This window comes from Symphalangus syndactylus, chromosome 22 (assembly GCF_028878055.3).
Source record: "Symphalangus syndactylus isolate Jambi chromosome 22, NHGRI_mSymSyn1-v2.1_pri, whole genome shotgun sequence".
NCBI lineage: Eukaryota > Metazoa > Chordata > Mammalia > Primates > Hylobatidae > Symphalangus > Symphalangus syndactylus.
Genome location: NC_072444.2, coordinates 14304166 through 14327802, shown reverse-complemented (window position 1 = coordinate 14327802; position 23637 = coordinate 14304166). Strand labels below are relative to the sequence as shown.

General features: G+C 46.2%; 1 protein-coding gene and 1 pseudogene across 17 annotated transcripts in view; one reads left to right on the top strand and one right to left on the bottom strand.

Annotated features, from left to right (window-relative positions):
* The window catches only part of HTR1D (5-hydroxytryptamine receptor 1D), a 53461-nt gene extending 35205 nt beyond the window's left edge, over window positions 1–18256 (bottom strand). For 3 of the 17 annotated variants that reach the window (XM_063631571.1, XM_063631569.1, XM_055262084.2), the window contains exons 1-4: window positions 17855–18118; window positions 15888–16046; window positions 15242–15369; window positions 5929–6052 (exon numbers count right to left, since the gene is read on the bottom strand). The gene's annotated coding sequence lies outside the window, so the exon portion shown is untranslated. Of the gene's footprint in view, window positions 1–5928; window positions 6053–15241; window positions 15370–15887; window positions 16047–17172; window positions 17410–17854 lie in introns of all 17 variants that reach the window. The other 14 variants (XM_063631575.1, XM_063631572.1, XM_063631570.1 and 11 more) reach the window with 12 other exon arrangements.
* LOC129472441 (large ribosomal subunit protein eL29-like) lies at window positions 10377–10892 on the top strand (annotated as a pseudogene).
* Window positions 18257–23637: the final 5381 nt, after the last annotated feature.

The following is a 23637-nucleotide window of genomic DNA, read 5'->3' as shown; positions in this document are numbered from 1 at the left end:
AACCCACTCGGTGCCAGGCTATGTAGGGCATTTTACATATTTAAGATCTTCATCCTTGTAATACTGCTAGAAAGAAATGACCCCTTTTAAAAGATGAGGAAACAGATTTAGAGAGGTTAAGTCCCTCAGCTAAAATGGCAGAAATGGAATTTGAACCCAGGAAGATCTGGTGTCAAATTCCTGTGCTTTCCAAGGCACCACTAGTTGGGAATTGCTGGAGATGGAGGAAGAGAAGTCAGCACGTACCTATTTCTTCCCACATGTTAAGCAGGCAGACACTATGCATATTTCATCTAAACACTGCAGCAATCTTATGAGATAGGTATTGATGTTCCCATTTTTATAGATGGGCAGGCTGAGGTTCACTGAGGCTAAGAATTAGAATCGTGGAATAACAGCAGGGCTAGTTAGGGATTCCTAACCTGCTTTTATGCTGTGGACTCCTTTGGCAATCTGGTAAAACCTATGGACTCCTCCTCAGAACATTCTTTTAGTTTTTTATTTTATTTATTTAATATTATTATTATTATTATTATTTTCAGACAGGGTCTTGCTCTGTCACCCAGGCTGGAGTGCAATGGCAGCATCTTGGCTCACTGCAACCTCTGCTACCCAGGCTCAAGTGATCCTCTCACCTCAGCCTCCTGAGTAGCTGAGATCACAAGCATGTGCCACCATGCCCGACTAACTTTGTATTTTTAGTAGAGATGGGGTCTCACCATGTTATTCAGGCTGGTCTCGAACTCCTGAGCGCAAGTGATCTGCCTGCCTTGGCCTCCCAAAGTGCTAGGATTATAGGCACGTGCCACTGCGCCTGGCCTATTTATTTTTATTTTTTGAGACAGGGTATTGCTCTGTCACCCTGGCTGTAGTGTCGTGTCATGAACATAGCTCACTGCAGCCTCAACCTCCCAGGCTCAAGGGATTCTCCTGCCTCAGCCTCCTGAGTAGCTAGGACTATAGGTGTGCACCACCATGCCTGGCTAATTTTTGCATTTTTTTGTAGAGATGGAGTTTCACCATGTTGGCTAGGCTGGTCTGGAACTCCAGACCTCAAGTGATCCACCCACCTTGGCCTCCCAAAGTGCTGGGATTACTGGCGTGAGACACCATGCCCAGCGGTAGTGTTATTTTTAAGAACATGTTTTAAAATGCATAAAATAAAATACATAGAATTGCTAAGGAAACCAATTATAAGGAAATACAGTTGTCAAAATATATATATTTTTAAACCCTGACAAATCCATGACATAATAATAAAAGCACTGCTTTATTAACACATTACATAACAAGATCTAGCGGCTGGTCTAATGACCACTCTAATTTCAAAGTAGTGATGAGCATAAAATATCTTTTCTGTGATAACCATAAAGTGATACAAAAATATCTGTGATTTTTCGTGGGTACCAAAGCCACAGAAATTACTAATAGTAAGTGGTTTATAACCTCCATTCATAATTGAAGTGATGCTAACTTTCAAATACATGATGATGAGAACACAGATGTAATTTTTCCCTATCCAGGCTCCACCTGAATTCTCTCCGTGGCGCTATTGTGGGGGTTCATGGGCCCAGCTTAACACCTCTTCCTAGACTGTAACTGTGGTCACTAGATTGAACTATTTTATTTATTTATTTATTTATTATTATTTTTATTTTATTTTATTTTATTATTATTATTTTTTTGAGACAAAATCTTGCTCTTGTCCCCCCAGGCTGGAGTGTGATGGCACGATCTCGGCTCACTGCAACCTCCGCCTCCTAGGTTCAAGCAATTCTCCTGCCTTGGTCCCCCCAAGTAGCTGGGATTACAGGCGCTTGCCACCACGCCTGGCTAATTTTTCTATTTTTATTAGAGATGGGGTTTCACTATGTTGGCCAGGCTGGTCTAGAACTCCTGACCTCAGGTGATCCACCTGCTTCGGCCTCCCAGAGTGCTGGGATTACAGGCGTGAGCCACCGAGCCCAGCCTATTATTATTATTATTATTATTATTATTATTATTATTATTTTAGTTTTTGCTCTGTTGCCCAGGCTGGAGTGCAGTGGTGCAATCTCAGTTCGCTGCAACCTCTGCCTCCTGAGTTCAAGCAAGCAATTCTCTCACCTCAGCCTCTGGAGTAGCTAGGACTACAGGCGCGTGCCACCATTTCCAGCTAATTTTTTTTTTTTTTTTTTGAGACAGAGCCTCCGCTGTCACCCAGGCTGGTGCGGTGGCATGATCTCAGCTCACTGCAACCTCTGCCTCACAGGTTCAAGGGATTCTCGTGCCTCAGCCTCCCAAGTGGCTGGGATTACAGGTGCCGCCACTCTGCCCAGCTAATTTTTGTATTTTTAGTAGAGACAGGGTTTCGCCATGTTGATCAGGCTGGTCACGAACTCCTGACCTCAGGTGATCCACCCACTTCAGCCTCCCAAAGTGCTGGGATTACAAGCGTGAGCCACTGCACCAGGCCTATTTTTGTATTTTTAGTAGAGACAGCGTTTCACCATGTGGGCCAGGCTGGTCTAGAACTCCTGGGCTCAGGCAATCCGCCCACCTCAGCTTCCCAAAGTGCTGGGATTACAGGCGTGAGCCACTGCACCTGGCCTGAACTATTTTAGAAATGAGACTTTGTTGTGCTTTGGTAACCTCCTGATGGCTTGTTTCATTGAAGACTGAATGACCAAATGTGTGATGCTCTCCAGATCCACTGTACACACCTGGGGAAGGAAGCCTTGTGCTTGGATGACCCATACTAGGGGACAGGACCACCAAGAGACTGTGATACCGATACAGGGAGGGTCCGCCTGGGCAGACCAATTCTTTCTGGTTCTTAGTGGCTTCCTTGGGGATCTTGAGTACATGACAATATGCTGCCCAAAGTTTTCTTTCTTTTTTTTTAAATAGGCAAGGTCTCATTCTGTCACCCAGGCTGCAGTGCAGTAGCGCGATCATAGCTCACTGCAGCCTTAAACTCCTGGGTTCAACCCCACCCTCCTGAGGAGCTAGTACCACAGGTGTGCACCACTACACCTGGCTAATTATTTAATTATAATTATAATTTTTTTTGAGATGGAGTCTTTTTCTGTCACCCTGTCTGGAGTGCAGTGGCACAATCTCGGCTCACTGCAACCTCTGCCTCCTGGGTTCAAGCGATTCTCCTGCCTCAGCCTCCCAAGGAGCTGGAATTACAGGCATGTGCCATCACGCCCAGCTAATTTTTGTATTTTTAGTAGAGACGGGGTTTCGCCATGTTGGCCAGGCTGGTCTCGAACTCTTGACCTTAAGTGATCCGCTCACCTCTGCCTACCAAAGTGCTGGGATTACAGGAATTTTTTTTTTTTTTTTAAGAGATAGGTCTCTCTGTATTGCCCCAAATGATCTCATATTGCTGGCTTCAAATGATCCTCCTGTCTCAGCCTTCCAGTGTGTTAGAATTACAGGCGTGAGCCACTGTGCCTAGCCCCAAGTTTTTTCACACTCTCTTAGATCAACTTTTTTCATACTATCTTAGACTTCTTATCTTAGACCTGGCTCTGTTTCCAACAGATAAGTTTTCTTCTCTCCTAAATGAAGGCCTTCATTAGATTAAGACCTACCATGTGCCAAGAAGCATAGCAGCAACTGGGAATGCATTTATTCATTCAATCTGCATTTTTTGAGTGTATTGTTAGTCAAGACTCTTTTGCACTAAGATTCCAAAAAAGTGGGAGGGGAAGAGAATACTTATTGGCTCACATAACTGAAAATGTCTAGGAATAGCACCAACTCAAATATAGCTGGATTCATTCTCTATTTTTTCTACCTGAACCACAAGGCCTGAGTGGGAGAAGGAAAGGGAGAGAGGAACTCCCTACAGGAAAATCAAGTTGCTGACCCCATGAGAAAAGGGAATGGATGCTGAGAAAGGGAAGCAGATGCCCTCTGATCTAGTTACCTTCTATGCACCCCACTGGTGACAGAAAGACATCACCCTAAATAGCACAAGATGGCAGAACACACGACAACTAAAAATAAGCAGAAGAAACCAATGAGCAGGCTGGGCATGGTGGCTCACTCCTGTAATCCCAGCAGTTTGGTAGGCCAAGGTGGGAGGATTGTTTGAGCCCAGGAGTTCAAGGCTACAGTGAGCTATGATTGTGCCACTGCACTCCAGCCTGGGTGACAGAGCAAGACCCTGTCTCAAAAAAAGATAAAAGAAAAATTAACAAAAAAAAAAAAAAGAAAGAAAGAAAAAAGAAAAGAAAACACCAAAAAAGAAAACAAACAGAAGTTGATTGCAGGGCCACAGAAGGGTTGCACTCAGGGACAGAACAAACAGGGGCCATGGGAGGCGGGCCTGGCAGTAAACAAGAGGGTGTGGTGCCTCCCAGTTTCCAAGAGGATGTGACTGGCTTGTTTGAATGATTCCCTGGGCTGGCAGGAAGGTGAAACTGGCTATGTTGAGGACCAGGTGGGTGAAGCTCATCTGGCTGATGGGGGAACTAGCAGGGTGGAAACTGGCCTTTGGGGCCCCATGAGGCTCAAAGAGGCCAGGGCAGCAAATGAATGTCAGACCTCACAACACATCACCTAAAGGGCCTACTATGTGCCCGGTGTGCTCTTAAACAAGTGGGTGGCTGAGCTGGGTGGTGCCGCACACATCTGGTGCTCCTGACTTTGAACTGGAGTCCCTGGCTCCAATAAGTGTGTTCTGAATCCAACTCTTTAAGACTGTCTCTGCTGTCTGCCCTCAGCTTGACTACTTCCCATGGAATCTTGACCCACTTTCAGATATTTAGGAACTTAGAAATCAATTCCTTATATGGAGTTGTCTTTGTTTTGCCTTAAATTCGATTTAAAAAAAAAAACCCTAATTATTGAATGACTCATAAAGCCTAAAATATTTACTATCTGGCCTTTTACAGAATAGTGTACTAGTTCCTGGTCTAGAACAATGAATCTCACTGAGAAGGATGCCACCCCAGGCCATGGGGCTTAGGCTCAAACCCAGACCTGGCTGTGGGGTCTTGGCCAGTTTACTTTGCCTGAGCCTCAGTTTCCTCATCTGTAAAATGGTGATGAAAACAGTACCTACCACAGGATTTGTTTCTGGGGTGATGAACATGTTCTGGGTTTAAATAATGGTGATGATTACACAACTTTGTGAATATACTAAACAAAATCACTGAATGGTACACTTTATTTTTTATTTCTTTTTCTTTTTCTTTGAGACAGAGTCTCACTCTGTCACCCAGGCTGGAGTGCAATGGCATGATCTCAGCTCACTGCAACCTCCACCTCTAAAACGTTCAAGCAATTCTCCTGCCTTAGCCTCCCAAGTAGCTGAGATTACAGGCATGCACCACCACACCCAGCTAATTTTGTATTTTTAATAGAGACAGGGTTTCTCCATGTTGGTCAGGCTGGTCTTGAACTCCCGATCTCAGGTGATCTGCCTGCCTCAGCCTCACAAAGTGCTGGGGTTACAGGCATGAGCCACCGCGCTCAGCCTAATTTTTTGTATTTTTAATCGAGACAAGAGTTTCACAATGTGGGCCAGACTGGTGTCAAACTCCTGACCTCAAGTGATCCACCCACCTTGGCCCCCCAAAGTGCTAGGATTACAGGCATGAGCCACCGCACCCGGCCTGAATGGTACACTTTAAAAGGATAATCTTATGATCTATGAATTGTATTTCAATTAAAAAAATGAGCCTAGACAACACAGTGAGACCCCTCTGTCTCAAAAAAAAAAATTAGCTGGGCATGGTGGAGTACGCCTGTAGTCCCAGTTACTCAGGAGGTTGAGGTGGGAGGCTCGCTTGAGCCCAGGAATTCAAGGTTACAGTGAGTTGTGATTGTGCCACTGCACTCCAGCCTGGACAACAGAGCCAGATCCTGTCTCTAAATAAATAAATAAAAAGGTACAAAAAACCAAACCAAAACAAAACAAAAAAACCCTACCTCCAAAGGCTGCTGTAAGGATGAAGTGAGATAATGTGTGCGAAGAGTTTAGCACAGCACCTGGTACAGGGTAGATGTTTTCATCATCACCATCGTCATCATCGTCTGGAGGCAGGAGAGTCATCTGAAACAAAGGAATGTAAACAAGCTTGATGTTATCAACTGATTGTTATTTTCTATTTTTCACTTTACCTAGAATAGTAAAGCATATGGCTAGCGAGCAAAATCAACATTCATAGAAATCACACTATTAAAAATGTGTATTTTTACAGATAAAAATAAATTTATTTTTCTTAAAATATTATGCTTGATAGATTTGACTACGCAAAAAATAAATTTTTCTTTATGGCAACGACACTATTAACAAAGCCAAAATAACAGATTAGGGACAAATTTTTCCACATAAAACAAAGGGTTCATACAAAGAATTATCCTAAGAAGTGCATAGGGGCCGGGCGAGGTGGCTCACGCCTGTAATCCCAGCACTTTGGGAGGCCGAGGCAGGCAGATCACCTGAGGTCAGGAGTTTGAGACCAGCCTGGCCAACGTGGTGAAACCCTGTCTCTACTAAAAATACAAAAATTAGCCAGGCGTGATGGTGGGCGCCTGTAATCCCAGCTACTTGGGAAGCTGAGGCAGGAGAATCACTTGAACCTGGGAGGCGGAGGTTTCCGTGGGTGGAGATTGCGCCACTGCACTCCAGCCTGGGTGACAGAGTGAGATTCCGTCTCAAAAAACAAACAAATAAAAAACCCCACAAAAATTAGCTGGGCATGGTGGCACACGCCTGTAATCCCAACTACTTGGGAGGCTGAGGCACAAGAATCGCTTGAATGCTGGAGGGCAGAGGGTGCAGTAAGCTGAGATCATGCCACTGCACTCCAGCCTGGGAGACAGAGGGAGATTCCGTCTCAAAAAAAAAAAAAAAAAAGAAGTTCATAGGAAGAAGACAAAGAACCCACTAGAAAAATGGGCAAATGGCCAGGCGCGGTGGCTCACGCCTGTAATCTCAGCACTTTGGGAGGCCGAGGTGGGTGGATCACGAGGTCAGGAGATCCAGACCATGGTGAAACCCTGTTTCTACTAAAAATACAAAAAAAAAAAAAAATTAGCTGGGCGCGGTGGAGGGCGCCTGTAGTCCCAGTTGCTTGGGAGGCTGAGGCAGGAGAATGGCGTGAACCTGGAAGGCGGAGCTTGCAGTGAGCCGAGATCATGCCACTGCACTCCAGCCTGGGCGACAGATTGAGACGCCGTCTCAAAAAAAAAAAAAAAAAAAAGAAAAGAAAAATGGCAAAGGACACAGAGAATTCATAGAAGTTGACTGCAAGTGGCCAAAACACTTAGGAGATCGTGCTCACCCTCACAGGGAGGTCAGGGAATACACATTTACAACCAGGAGATACTATTTTTCTCTTACAATATTGACAACAATTTAAACAATTAGTAATATATAGGGAAGTGTTAATGAGCCACAAATTGCTACCCTTTTTTTTTTTTTTAGAGATGGGGCCTCCCTATATTGCCCAGCATAAAGTACAGTGGCTACTCGCAGGCACCATCATAGCGCACTGCAGCCTCAAACCCCTGGGTTTCCACCTCAGCCTCCTGAGTAGCTGGGACTACGGGCATGCACTACACACCCAGCTAATATTTTTTAAAAATTGCTCTTTTTTAAAAACTGAAATACAATTCACAGATCATAAACTCATGCTTTAAAACTTGCTACAATCTTTGAGAAAATCATCTGACATTATTTATTAAAATTTAAAACATGCATACATAATGACTAAATTATTACAAATTAAAATGCATACTTTTTGACACAGCAATTCCACTTCTAGGAAATAAACTATGAGTGCTTTTATTAAAGATACGTGCGCAAGGAGATTCACTGAAGCACTCATAACCGCAACAAGCAAAAAAATTGGACCCAAGCTACAAGGCCACCAGTGAGAGAAAGCTGAATGAATGAGTCTACATATCTCACACAGGATGTTACTAGCTACTAAAAAGAATGAAATATTGCATATGGATATGAATGACCGCTGGGAAATGGTATTATAGTGAAAAAAGCAAGGTGCAGGCTGGGTGCGGCGGCTCATGCCTGTAATCCCAGCAATTTGGGTGTGCGAAGTGGTCGAATCCTTTGAGCCTAGGGGTTCGAGACCAGCCTGGGCAACATGGTGAAATCCCATCTCTCCAAAAAACTTACAAAAAGTAGCTGAGTGTGATGGCACACGCCTGTGGTCCCAACTACTTGGGAGGCTGAGGCAGGAGAACTGCTTGAACCCAGGAAGTCGAGGCTGCAGTGAGCCATGATTGTGTCACTGCACTCTAAGTCTGGGCCTAGAGTGCAGTGGCACAATCATGAGCCTTTAAGAGCCTGTCTCGAAAAAAAAAAAAAAAAGCAAGGTGCAGAACAGTATTATATGTACAAGATATACAGTATGTCCTGTTATGTAAAACGGGGGGTGGGGGGCAATGCATATACGTAATTGCTTATCCATGCTTAACGCAGCCCTGGAAGGATGCACAAGAAAGGTAACACTGGAAGGTTTTGGGGAGATAACCGGGTACCTGGGGTAGGGGTGAGAGGGAGGCTCATTTTTGAATATTGTTGTGTACCTCTGGAGTTTTGAATCATGTGAATTACTTAATATAATTGTAGATTAATTAATAGATCTAAATATATTGGAAAGCTGTCCACTATGTATTGTTAAATGAAAAAAGTATATTCCAGAACAGTATAGAATGATTCTTTTTGTAGAAAAAGGAAAGAAAGCAAAAGAAAGGAACAAACATCCTAACACTATACACACATACATGCACATATCTTTGTTTAGGCATTAAAAAAAAAGAAGAATGGCCAGGCGCAGTGGCCCACACCTGTAACCCCAGCACTTTGGGAGGCCAAGATGGGAGGATGCTTGAGGCCAGGAGTTTAAGACAAGCCTGGGCAACATAGTGAGATCTCATCTCTACAAAAAACTTCAAAAATTAGCCAGGAATGGTGGCTCAAGGCTGTAGTCCCAGCTACTCAAGAGTCTGAAGCAGGGGGATCGCTTGAGCCCAGCAGTTCGGGGCTACAGTGAGTTATAATTGTGCCAATGCACTCCAGGCTAGGTGACAAATGCAAAACCCCATCTCAAACTAAACAACTAAACTAAACTAAACTAAAAAACAACAGCAACAAAAAAAAGAAAAATGTTCTTTTACACATGACCATGCATAACTTCCATAATTTAAAAAAGAGTATTAAAAATAAATTGCCATTGTTTTTATTTGTTGTCACAATGCTTAGTAGTTTTGAGCTGATGACTCTGGCCTGGAAGATTTTCATGCAAATTCTCAGTATCTCAGACACAGCAGGAAGAGCTTCTCTTGTCACCCTGAGACCTACTGTGCAGGTTGGACTTCGCTTTCCCTGTCCTCAGAAGTTTCAAGTCCTGTATTTTTAACCCAACAGCCTTGGCTCTCCAAGCACCTTCCTGCAGAGGTGAGAAAGATGCAGACCTCCCAGGATGTTAAAGAGATCAGAGGAGATGTTTTGGGAAACAGAATGGGAGAGACAGGAGCAGGGGGAGGCACGTGGAGGCTCCTGGAACCCAGTGCCAGCCTCTGCCCTCAAGGAGGCAGACTGGGCAGAGGCCCTTCCAGCTCCCCACGGCTGCCTGGGTGTCAGTTCTGCCCCTGAGAGTCGCATTTTTGTTATTTTGGCAGGGGTAGACACTTATAGGGCTTCATTCCTCAGTGACATCCCTGTGATGCTTCATTCCCACATATCATGAAGGGCTGGGCTGAGTCTTATATGATTAGTCGCAGTGGGATCTCCAGCCAGCTTGGTTTCCACTAACCTGCTGGCTTTCTTGGATTGATTTACCGGTTATGTGCATCAGAGTCCCAGAGACCTGGGACCTGGTCTTCAACCCTATCTCTGCCACATACTATGTATGGGATTCCGGCCAGGTGACTTAACTTCTCTAAGCCTCAGTCTCCTCATCTGGAAATTGGGGGTGAGGGCGAATAAGCTCCTCTTCATGCAGATTTTGTGAGAGGCATGATGCTGCTAGTGAGCCTGGCACAGGGTGGATGCCACATCTGAAGCCACTGGCCTTAGGCTCAGTGGGGTCACAGCAAGTGGGAGGTGGCAGTGTGAGGTCACAGCAATTCCTCTGTCCTGAATGAGCTGTAACCCTGGAAGTAACCTCATGATGTGAGCTGGATGGGCACTGCATGCATGTGCATTTGTGTGGGAATGTGTGGGCCTGAGTATGAGGGAAAGCATGTCTAGAGTTGTCTCTTCCAGGTGATAACATGACTAGCTGGTTCAGTGAGAACTGCGGGCCAACTGTCTGCCATCTTGAAGCCTGAAAAGCAAGAATCAAGGGGCTGTCTCAGCCAAGGCTCTAAGGCCCAGTTTATCAACATAGCCCTCTAGGGGAGCCGCGGCTTAAGGTGCAGACATGGCCAAGTCCAAGAACCACACCACACACAACCAGTCCTGAAAATGGCACAGAAATGGTATCAAGAAACCCCGATCACAAAGTTACGAATCTCTTAAGGCGGTGGACCCCAAGTTCCTGAGGAACACGCGCTTTGCCAAGAAGCACAACAAGAAGGTCCTAAAGAAGATGCAGGCCAACAATGCCAAGGCCATGAGTGCACGTGCTGAGGCTATCGAGGCCCTCGTAAACCCCAAGGAGGTTAAGCCCAAGATCCCAAAGGGTGTTAGCCGCAAGCTCGATCGACTTGCCTACATTGCCCACCCCAAGCTTGGGAAGCGTGCTCACGCCCGCATTGTCAAGGGGCTCAGGCTGTGTCGGCCAAAGGCCAAGGCCAAGGATCAAACGAAGGCCCAGGCTACAGTTCCAGCTTCAGTTCCAGCTCAGGCTCCCAAAGGTGCCCAGGCCCCTACAAAGGCTTCAGAGTAGAGACCTCTGTCTGCCAATGTGAGGACAGAAGGACTGGTGCGACCCCTCTGGGCTGCTGTCTGCATGGGACTGGGGTCCTACTGTGCTATTTATACAAATAAACCTGAGGCAGGAAAAAAAAAAAACAGATTGCCCTCTAAGTCCCTCGTGGGGCATAGTCAGCAACTCTCCCCCTTGTTCTTCTGCTCCTCACACCTCAAGTGAGATTAGACAAGCACTGTCATTAATTATTTCAGAGGTAACCGAAGCAGTGCTTGCCACCCCGACATCTGAGGCTGCAAATGCCAGGTTGGTTTTATTTTTCAGGCAAATAGTTGCATCCAACAATCACAAGCCCATCCTGTTGAGTGCCCAGCGGTGGGTTGGGCTGGGTGAGGGGATGGTACCTAGTTCTGGCCCTGATGGGGCTTTTGGGGTGGCTTAGAGGGGTAGAGAGAAAGGTCACTTGAGAACAAGCTAGTCCCCTGCTCTGGGAGCTGGCTCGGTGCGAGAGCTAGGCCTTTGAGAGTGGGAAGGACTGGGATAGGTGGGGATGAGAACCTGGGTTTGTGTCCAGGCTTCTTGCTTCTTAGCCATGTGACCTTGAGCAAGATCAAACACCTTGCCTCCATTTCCTCATTCTAGGCAATTGGTCAGGCATTTGGAAACATCATGCTGGGCACAGTGGCTCACGCCTGAAATCCATGCACTTTGGGAGGCTGAGGCAGGCAGATCACTTGAGGCCAGGAGTTTGAGACCCTGGCCAACATGGTGAAACCCCGTCTCTACTAAAAATATACAAAAATTAGCCGGGCATGGTGGTGGCATGTGCCTGTAGTCCCAGATACTCAGGAGGCTGAGGCAGGAGAATCGCTTGAATCCGGGAGCCGGAGATTACAGTGAGCTGAGATCATGCCACTGCACTCCAGCCTGGGCAACAGAATGAGACTCCATCTCAAAAACAAACAAACAAACAAACAAAAAAAGCATTTGGGTGGGAAGGAGGTGAGGGATAAAAGACTACAAATTGGGTGCAGTGTATGCTGCTCAGGTGATGGGTGCACCAAAATCTCAGAAATCACCACTAAAAGACTTACTCATGCAACCAAATACCACTTGATCCCCAATAACCTATAGAAATAAACAATTAAAAAACAAAACAACCCATTGTACTGTGGAAGCAGTGGGAACAGCCAGAAGAGGAAACTGAGGTTCAGGAGAGCACAGTGACTGCCTGAAGCCACACAGTGAGTCACTTCCAAGCAGGACCCACAAGAGTCCCAGCGCAGGGTTGTAGCCTCTGTAACCTTTCTCACGGCCTCCTATGGTTCTCTCCTTTTCCCAGGCCCATCTCAGAAATCACCACTAAATCAAAATCTCAGAAATCACCACTAAAGGACTTACTCATGCAACCAAATACCACCTGTTCCCCAATAACCTATAGAAATAAGAAATAAACAATTAAAAACAAAACAACCCATTGTACTGTGGAAGCAGTGGGAATAGCCAGAAGAGGAAACTGAGGTTCAGGGAAGCACAGTGACTGCCTGAAGCCACACAGTGAGTGACTTCCAAGCAGGACCCACAAGAGTCCCAGCCCAGGGTTGTAGCCTCTGTAACCTCTTTCTCACGGCCTCCTATGGTTCTCTCCTTTTCCCAGGCCCATCCCCATGGGCCATATGTGCTTGGTGGCTGCTCTTTTCCTGTGATCCTGGAAACAGGCCTGGCACTGCCCAGCTAATCTGGGTGCCCCATAACTGTCCTTCCCCTCCAGTGCATGAAGTTTGTTAAATGCTTCCTCTGAGTTCCCAGAGTAGGTCCAAATGGTGGGCTCATCTGAAAAATGATGGGGTAAGACATGCTAAACTCCAACACTGGGGAATGGAAGGGATTTTCCTTTTGCCCAGGAACCCCTCTGAACCTTGGGGAGTTCTGTCCTGAATTCAAGCTATTCCCACCACTTCCGTAGTATGATGCTTCCAAATTTCTGACCAAGAGCCTAAGAAGTTTCAAACAGCGGCTCACACAGCCTGATTGGCAGCATGCAGCCTGGCAGCGAGGCCCTGAAACCTCACTGTCTGGATTTAAATCTCCGATCCACCACTAACTAGTTGTGTGACCTTGAGCAAGTTGCTTCACTAATCTGTGACTCCATTTCCCATATGAAAAATCGACTGGTGGCCGGGCACGGTGGCTCACTCCTGTAATCCCAGTACTTTGGGAGGCCGAGGTGGGTGGATCACCTGAGGTCAGGAGTTCGAGACCAGACTGGCCAACATAGTGAAACCCTGTCTCTGCTAAAAATACAAAAATTAGCCGGGTGTGGTGACAAGCACCTGTAATCCCAGCTACTCGGGAGGCTGAGGTAGGAGAATCGCTTGAACCTGGAAGGCGAAAATTGCAATGAGCCGAGATAGCACCATTGCACTCCAGCCTGGATGACAAAGTGAGACTCCGTCAAAAAAATTAAAAAAAGAAAAAAGAAAAATGGGCTGGCTTCTTTGGTTTCCTTGTTAAAAAAATGAAAAATAAAAAAAAGACAAATGGGGATAATAATACCTATCTGATAAAGTTAGCGTGCAGTTTAAATGAGATAATATATGTAAGTGCTTCACCTGGTGCCAGGCCCATAATAAGGGCTCAATATCTGTCTCCCCACTTAGAGTGCAAGCTTGTTGAGGACAAGGATCATGTCTGTTTTGTACCTTGCATATAATGGACACTAAAATAAACAAACAATTTAAATTTAAATTTGCTAGACCAGGCAGGGTGGCTCACATCTATAATCCCAGCACTTTGTGAGGCTGAGGCAGGCAGATAGCTTGAGCCTAGGAGTTCAAAATCAGCCTGGGCAACATGGCAAAACCCCATCTCTACAAAAAAAATGTAGAAATTAGCTGGGCATTGTGGTGTGCATGCCTGTAGTCCCAGCTACTCGGGGGACTGAGGTGGGAGGATTACCGGAGCCCAAGAGGTCAAGTCTGCAGTGAGACATGATCGTGCCATTGCACTCCAGCCTGAGTGACAAAATGAGACCCTGTCTGAAAAAAAAAAAAAAAAGCCAGGCATGGTGGCTCACGCCTGTAATCCCAGCACTTTAGGAGACCGAGGCCAGTGGATCACTTTGAGATCAGGAGTTTGAGACCAGCCTGGGCAACAGGGTGAAACCCAGTCTTTACAAAAAATACAAAAATTAGCCGGGCACGCCTGTGGTCCCAGCTACTCGGGAGGCTGAGGCACGAAAATCACTTGAACCTGGGAGGTGGAGGTTGGAGTGAGCCAAGGGCGTGCCACTGCACTCCAGCCTGGGGGACAGAGTGAGACCCTGTCTCAAAAATAAATAAAAATAAATAAATAAATAAATAAATGTGCAGAATTGGAAAGCATGTGCACAGGATTCCAGTTCTTAGTTCTGAGACTCACGTTTGGAAAGAGTGATGTTTCATACTTGCCTTTAGACTCATACTTCTCACATTCTGCTCACACAGGATTGCACATCATTGGATTTGTGCTTTTTGGCCTTTACCACAAATATAATACAATTATGTAATTTTTCATCGATGATTTTCCTTCCTTTCTAGACTATAAAATCCATTCAGGAAAGGCCCCTGCCTACTTTGATTACCTCCTATTATACCCATAGGCTTAGCACTGGCTCTGGCAAACATTAAACACTCAATAAATATTTTTCAATTGACTGATGGCTCAAAAGCTTAGCAGAATATTAGTTAGTGAATGGAGTGGTTAATGAATAGAGAAAACTTGCTTTTTAAAAAGACTAATGAGGCTGGGCGTGGTGGCTAATGCCTGTAATCCCAGCACTTTGGGAGGCAGAGGCGGGTAGATCACGAGGTCAGGAGATCGAGACCATCCTGGCTAACATGGTGAAACCCCGTCTCTACTAAAAATACAGAAAATTAGCCAGGTGTGGTGGCGGGCCCCTGTAGTCCCAGCTACTCAGGAGGCTGAGGCAGGAGAATGGCGTGAACCCGGGAGGCGGAGCTTGCAGTGAGCCGAGATTGGGCCACTGCACTCCAGCCTGGGCGACAAAGCGAGACTCTGTCTCAAAAAAAAAAAAAAAAAAAAAGAAGACTAATGAGCTGGGTGTGGTCACATGTGCCTGCAGTCCCAGCTACTTGGGAGGCTAAGGAGGCTGAATCCCTTGAGTCCAGGAGTTCAAGGCCAGCCTGGGTAACATAGACAGACCTCATCTCTAAAACATAAATAAAAAGCAAAAGACTAGCCAGGTACAGTGGCTCACATCTGTAATCCCAACACTTTGGGAGGCCAAGGTGGGAAGACCACTTGAGCTCAGGAGTTCAAGACCAGCCTGGGCAACAAACACAGCAAAACCCTATCTTTACCAAAAATTAAAAAAATTCGCCAGATATAATGGTGCTCACCTGTAGTTCCAGCTACTCAGGAGGCTGAGGCGAGAGGATCGCTTGAGCCCAGGAATTTGAGGCGGCAATGAGCTTTGATCAACCGTGCCACTGTGCTCCAGCCTGGGTGACAAAATGAGACCCTGTCTCTAAAAAATAAAAATAAAAAAATAAAGAATAAAGAATTTTAAAAGACCAATAAAACACTAGTAAAATGTTAATACTCTATATAATAATATATTAAGATATATGCAGTTAGTGCAAGAATTCATTTAATATAAATAGCCAGGTATCGCTAATTCTTACCTATTATTTATTACTGCTAGGCTTAACCTTGACTTAGAGCTCTGGCCAGAAGAGAACATATCTTTTAACCAATTTTTCACCTCTTAACAGTCTAAAACTTCCTGGGATGTATGTCTAAATATCTCCATGGGGCTTAAAAACACCTTAGCAATAAAAGCCCTTATACATGGCTTTCCTTAGGAGCCAATGCTATCCTATTCATAGCTGTAAATACTACACCCTTTCAATTGGGAGTACTAATCAGCTTTGCTATTTCCTCTTCTTTCTCTACTCCTATTTTCCCCCTGTATTTCAATCCACAGAAAGACGAAAAAAACAAGAAAGGAAAGAAAGCGCCAAATCATGCAGTTTCTGCTCTTACCAGAAGTGTGAACCTTTTAATTGCCATTCCCTGAGTGGAAAAAGATTTCTCTTCATCTGCTAGCTTTTCTCCAGTGATTTTTTTTTCCTCTTCTTTTTTTGGAGGAAATTGCTCGTAGCTTCTCCCCTTCCCTCCTGACCAATTACTTAGCTGGGCATGCTGTAAAATAAAGTTTACATTAAATCGTCTCCATGGCAACCTTACACACCAGATCTCTAGTTTTAAAGCAATCATATCCCTTTTCCCATTCAAGCTTGCCAAAAAGTAACTTTTCTTGAAAGTACACAGACAGAACCTAATAAGGTTTGTAAAGAGAGATAAATTGGTTGCACAAGATAGGGGTCCCTTGATGGAGAACATGAGATGAATTCCTGAAAAAATATCTCCTGTAAACCATGGTTATTTACATTGTGCTCAAGCCATTTTAAGTCTCCATAAGAAAGCTTATTGAATTGCAAATATCAGGGAGAGCTCTCATTTTTGGAGCACCACCCAGTCCGTGCTAGACACTGGTCTGAGCACTTTCTATCCATGAATTACCTCATTTGATTTAATCCTGGATGTATCCTGCGGAGATTTTTTGCCCACAGATTGTCATTAGTGCCACTGGGCATCTGCTCACATGGAAAATGTTTCAGTCTCCAAATTAACTACTTAGAGTCAAAGTGTTCTTACACATACCTCCTAATAACAATAACAGCTGCCATTTACTGTGCTATGTCCACTGCCTGGAGATGTGCCTACCTCATCTCAGTTAATCATGAGAACAAGCTTAGGAGATCCTATTATCCCCTATTACAGATGAAGTAATTGAGGCTCACTGAGGGAAGGCAACTTGCTCACACAGCTAGGAAGTTGCAAAGTTGGGATCTGAACCAAGGCGGGTTTGGTCCCTGTCTTAGTTTGTTCTGGCTGCTATAACAAAAGACCACAGACTGGATACTTTGTAGACAACAGAAATTGGCCAGGTGAGGTGGCTCACACCTGTAATCCTAGCACTTTGGGAGGCCGAGGCAGGTGGATCACTGGAGGTAAGGAGTTTGAGACCAGCCTGACCAACATGGTGAAACACCATCTCTAGTAAAAATACAAAAATTAGCCAGGCGTGGTGGCAAGAGCCTGTAATCCCAGCTACTTGGGAGGCTGAGGCAGGAGAATCACTTGAACCCGGGAGGCAGACGTTGCAGTGAGCCGAGATTGTGCCATTGCACTCCAGCCTGGGTGACAAGCGGGAAACTTTGTCTCCAAACAAACAAACAAACAGCCAGAAATTTATTTCTCTCACCTCTGGAGGCCGGGAAGTCCAAGATCAAAGCGCTGGCAGATTCAGTGTCTGGTGAGTGCCCAGATGGGAATGCAGCAAGGAGGCCCCAATCATGCCTCCTTTATATCTTCAGATTAGACTTTATGGCTATGAGGACACCATTGGCTCCTTAGGAAAGCCACGTATAAGGAGTTTCATTGCTAAGGTGCTTTTAATCCCCACAGAGATATTTAGAGATACATCTCAGGAAGTTTTAGACTGTTAAGAGGTGAAAAATGGGTTAAGAAATATTTTCTCTCCTAGCCAGAGCCCTCAGTCAAGGTTAAGCCTAGAAGTAACAAGTAATAATAATTATGATACCTGGCTATTAACATTAAACTAGTTCTTGCTCTAACTGCATGTATCTTAATATATTATTAAATAGAGCATTAACATGTTCATACATGGTAGAAGGAGTGAGGGGTCTCTCTTGGGTCTCTTTCATCAGGGCACTAATCCCAGCCATGAGGGCTCCATCCCCAAACCTCATCAGCTCCAAAAGGCTACACCTCCTAATAGCATCATATAGGGAGTGAGGATTTCAACATAGGAATTGAGGGGGTGGGACATAAACATTCAGATCATGGCTGTCCCAGAACAGGTATTCTTGTCACTTTGCCTCCCAGAAATTCTCCCAGCTAGGGAAACAAGGAAGAGAACATACCTCAGCAGATGACATGGGCTTCCAGGTGTGGGTGTGAATGCCCTGGGCAGGCTCTGGACCAGGGGTGAGCAACTCTGGACCATGGGAGGTGAAGAGAAGGAGTAGTCGCTCTCCCCTACTCCTTAAAGTTGCTGAGCTTACGTTGGTTCTCACCGACTGTAGTACTCATCTTTCTCTCTCCTCTCCCTCAACTTTTCGATCTGGCCACCTCCTACTCATCCTCCAAGTCTCAATTTAAAAGCTACCTCCTCTGTGAAGCTTCCCTGTCTTTTCAGACAGAGTTCAGCCTAACAGATCTGGCTTAGTCACTTATGAGCTGTGGGACCTGTGCCAGATTTCTGTAGTTCTCGGAGCCCCAATTTGCTCATGTGTAAAATGGGGGCTTCACAGGGTCATTGCGAGGTTTCAGTGTGTTCATGGATGATAAAAGTACATAGCAGAGCTCCCAGCCACGGGAGTTCAGCAAATGTCAGTTCCTGTTATTGGCCTTCTGTGGCATTTTATTCCCTTTTCTATTATCATAATTATCTTATTTGTAGCTTGCACATCTCCCCAATAATTGGTGAGGCTTTGAGGGCAAGATCCTTATTTTCTCTTTTGTATCTCCAGCCCTGGCACCAGCAAACATTTGTTGACTGAATGTATGAAAGATTATCTGGTACCATCTCCCAGAGCATTGGGCTCTTGGGAACTGTGGCCTGGAAGGAGTGGGGAGCTGGGGCTTCCCATGCTTCTCAAATGCAAATAGTTCTGAGAAAGATCACTAGACCAGCCAACCTCAGCTGGGCTTGGTTGGTGCGCAGCTAAGAGAGGCCACCATCTAGGGACCTGGGTTAGGAAGATGTATGTCCTGGGGGCAGGAAGATGGAAACACAACTTTGCCCAGTGCCAGCCTAGGCTAGGTCACTCAGAATAACCTTATGGTGTTTTGAATCAATTTTTTTTTTTAAAGCAGAGCATATACAAATAAAATAACAAAAATCATCTTTTAGGCCTCCCAAATCTTGTGTGTTTCTAGTTCTCCATCCATTGATGCCAGAGGTTCCTAAGACTGGTCCATGAAGGCAAAAATAAAAATAAAAAAGGTTGCAACCTGTGGGCAAACGTGTGTGGGGAGGGACATGGGAAGGAGGGAACTGTTCACTCATAGCAGACTCCACGTCTCCCTGCAAGGCTGCGGGCATTTTGTTTGGCCCAGCCTCTCTCCTCCTGTGCCACTTACCACTGTGGCCACCTGAGGAAACTGAAGAAAGGGCTTCCTCTGGGCTGGTCAGCTGCTGACCTGCTCAGACTCATGACAGCTTTCAGACAGTGGATCCTCAGCGAACCCCTAAAGGGGATGGCTGAGGCTGAAAAGAGAGGAGGCAGGATGGTTTCTGCAAAGAACCAGGATCGCAGATGAGGCGCTTGGCCACGCTCCCCACCAGTCCGAGCTTGCATGTGCTCAAATCACTGTCTACGCCACTGTAGCTGCTGCCTGGCTTTCCCTGTTCCATCTTGCCACTGGCACAACCTTGGGGCATGTGCAGAACTGGAAAGAACTTAGGCCAGGTGCAGTGGCTCATGCCTGTAATCCCAGCACTGTGGGAGGCCGAGGCAGGTGGATCACCTGAGGTCGGGAGTTCTAGACCAGCCTGGCCAACATGGTGAAACCCCATCTCTACTAAGAATACAAAAATTAGTTGGACGTGGTGGAGGATACCTGTAATCCCAGCAACTTGGGAGGCTGAGGCAGGAGAATCGCTTGAACCCAGGAGGCGGAGGTTGCAGTGAGCCAAGATCACACAACTGCACTCCAGCCTGGGCGACAGAGCAAAACTCTGTCTCAAAAAAAAAAAAAAAAAAGCATGTGCAGAACTGGAAAGAACTTAGGCTAGGCGCGGTGGCTCAAGCCTGTAATCCCCAGCACTTTGGGAGGCTGAAGTGGGCAGATCACCTGAGGTCAGGAGTTCAAGGCCAGCCTGACCAACATGGAGAAACCTTGTCTCTACTAAAAATAAAAAATTAGCTAGTTGTGGTGGCGCACGCCTGGAATCCCAGCTACTCAGGAGGCTGAGGCAAGAGAATCACTTGAACCCAGGAGGCAGAGGTTGCAGTGAGCCGAGATTGAACCATTGCACTCCAGCGTGGGCAACAAGTGCAAAACTCTGTCTCAAAAAAAAAAAAAAAAGAACTGGAAAGAACCTGGAAATCACCTGATTTCCATCAACACTTTCACAAGTGCCCGTCGTGTGCCTGACCCTGAGGATACAAATAATGATGATGATAATTAGTATTAAATATGTGCTTACCTCATGCCAGGCCCAGTCCTAAGCACTTTACAGATAACAGCTCATTTAGTTATGATTATAACACTGGATGACAGATGTTATTCTTGTTACTTTCATTTTACAGATGAGGAAACTGAGGCACAAAAAAGGTAAGTAACTGTCCCAAAGCCACATAGATAGTAAGTGGCAGAGCCTTGATTTGAACCCAAGCAGTCAGACTCCAGGCTCTTGGCCACTTGAGGTGCTCATGGGTTGGTGGGTTTCTGTGGATGACAGACAAGGAAACAGGCCATTTCAGGGATATTATAGATTTAGTTTCTCTAAGCCACTCAAAACAAAATGCATTTGCCTGTCGTCAGGGTGTCAGCTGCTAGCCCCACCCTGGGAGTTAGGTAAAAGATCTCCGGAAGACATAGGTAAGCTGAGATTGGAGAAGGGAGAGAGGGTGGAAAGGAGACCCAAGACAAAAAAGCAGCATGGGCAACGGTGTGTGGACAGGAGTAAGGTGCAGAGAAGAGCAGTGTCTGGCTCCGGGGCCGACAGAGAGCTGGTGGTACAGCCAGACCCAGAACCCAGGTCTCCAAACCCCTATACCTATCCCACATTGTCTGTTAGGATTCCCGCCGCAGCAAGCCCAGCCAGTGTTGTAAAACTGCTGCTAAGCACTGGGAGACTCAGAAGAGCAGAATGTGGACCTTCCAGCTGGGAGCATCCTACAGATTTGTACGGGTTGATTGAGGAACAAGACCAAGTAGTAGAGGGCAATTACTCAGCATTTTGGCAGAGATGAGCAGCTCCTAAATCAGTGCTCATGGTGCCCTTCCCCATCTTTCAACTTCATTTCTCTCTCTGTCTTTCCCCTCTGTAGTAGGTTGAAAAATTGTCCCTCAAAATACATCCAGGCCAGAGACAGTGGCTTACGCTTGTAATCCTAGCACTTTGGGAAGCTGAGGCAGGAGGATCGCTTGAAGCCTGGAGTTCCAGACCAGCTTGGGCAACATAGCGAGACCTCATTTCTACAAAATTTAAAAATTAGCCAGGCATGTTAGTGCATGCCTGTAGTCCTAGCTATTCAGGAGACTGAGGCAGGAAGATGGCTTGAGCCCAGGAGTTCAAGGGTGCAGTGAGCTCCGATCGCTCCGCTGCACTCCAGCCTGAGATCCTGTCTCAAAAACAAAAACAAAACAAAAAAAAAACTATAACCTAATTCTGAAAACCTGTGAATATCACCTTATTTTGTAAGAGGGTCTTTGCAGATTTAATTAAGTTTAGGGTTTGAGATTGGGAAGATTATCTTCGATTATCCTGGTGGGCCCTAAATCCAATCACAAGTAACCTTATAAGAGAAAGGCAAGGGACGTTGGCCACACAGAGGAGAAGGCCATGTGAAGACAGAGAAGAGACAAAGCAGCCATAAGCCAAGGAAGGCCACCAGCTACCAGAAGCTGAAGAGGCAAGGAATAGACTCACCCCTTGAGCCTCCTTAGGGAGTACTGCCTTGATTTAGGACTTCTGGCCTCTAGAATTGTGAGAAAATAAACTTCTGTGGCTGTTGCTGTTGTTGAGACAGTCTCACTCTGTGGCCCAGGCTGGAGTGCAGTGGTGTGATCATAGCTCACTGCAACCTTGACCTCCTGGGTTCAAGCAATTCTTGTGCCTCAGCCTCCAGAGTAGCTGAGATTACAGACACGTACCACCACACCCAGCTAATTTTCACATTTTTAGTAAAGACAGGGTTTTGCCGTGTTGGCCAGGCTGGTCTTGAACTCCTGGCCTCATGTGATCCACCCACCTCGGCCTCTCAAAGTGCTGGGATTACAGGCATGAGCCACTACACCCGGCCATTGTTGTTTTTTGAGACAGAGTCTTGCTCTGTCACCTGGGCTGGAGTACGGTGGCATGATCATGGCCCACTGCAGCCTCAACCTTCTGGGCTCAAGCGATCCTCCTGCCTCAGCCTCCCATGTGGCTGGGACTACAGTCACATGCTGCAACATGGGCTAATTTTTTGACTTTTTTTTTTTTTTGGTAGAGCAAGTCTCATTATATTGCCCAGGCTGGTCTTGAACCCCTGGGCTCAAACAATCCTCCTGCCTCGACCTCCCAACTTGCTGGGATTACTTGCGTGAGCCACTGCACCTGGCAACTTCTCTTGTTTTAAGTCATCAGGTTTGTGGAAATGTGTTACAGTGGTCACAGGAAACTAATAGACCTTCTCCCAGCCCTTTTTTCTCACCTCCTTTTCTGATCTTTCTCCTCTGGGAAGAAGTGAGGAAACAGGGATGGAGAAAGGGGGTTTTTCTGATTTAAGCTTCAGGTCATTTCCACCCTGAAGGTCTTCTGTCCTCCTTGGGAGTCTGATCATTTAAAGCTTCCTCTTCTGCTCTTTGCCAAGCCCTATATCCTTATTCTATGTCATCAGACATGTCCTGGCCACAGTCTGGGACATCGCTCAGCCTCTCACTTACAAATGGGACTTGGGACCCAGAGAGAGGCTCTGACTTGCCTCAGGTCACACAGTGAATTAGTGGCAGCTCCAGGGCAAAGACAGGTGCATCCTTCTCCAACATCTTCGCCTACATTGTCTCCCAGCTGCTGCTAGCACAGAGCGGGGTTCACAGTAGCCATTTGGTAACTGACCAAGAGAGGCAATATGAGACAATGGTGAACAGCATGGGCTTTGAAAACACATGAACCAGAAATTGAGGCCTGGCTCTGCCATTTACACACTACGCAGCCTTAGGGAAGTCACTTCATCAATCTGAGCCTCAGTTTCCTCATCCATAAACTGGAAATAATAATAGCACTCCTTCAGAGATACCCTGGAAGACAGTAGAGTATGGATGTTAACAGCATGGGGTCTGGCTGGGTGCAGTGGCTTAAGCCTGTAATCCCACCACTTTGGGAGGCTGAGGCAGGCGAATCACCTAAGTTCAGAAGTTTGAGACCAGCCTGGCCAACATAGTGAAACCCCATCTCTACTAAAAATACAAAAATTAGCCAGGCGTGATGCGGTGCACCTGTAGTCCTACCTACTTGGGAAGCTGAGGCAGGAGAGTGCTTGAACCTGGGAGGCGGAGGTTGCAGTGAGCCGAGATCTTGCCACTGCACTCCAGCCTGGGCAACAGAGCGGGACTCCATCTTAAAAGGAAAAAAAAGGCCGGGCGCGGTGGCTCACGCCTGTAATCCCAGCACTTTGGGAGGCCGAGGCGGGCGGATCGCAAGGTCAGGAGATCGAGACCATTCTGGCTAACACGGTGAAACCCCGTCTCTACTAAAAAATACAAAAAAATTAGCTGGGCGAGGTGGCAGGCGCCTGTAGTCCCAGCTACGTGGGAGGCTGAGGCAGGAGAATGGCGTGAACCCCGGGGGGCGGAGCCTGCAGTGAGCCGAGATCGCGCCACTGCACTCCAGCCTGGGTGAAAAAGCGAGACTCCGTCTCAAAAAAAAAAAAAAAAAAAAAAGAGCATGGACTCTGGAGCCAGAATGCTTGGTTCAGGTCTCAGCTCCATC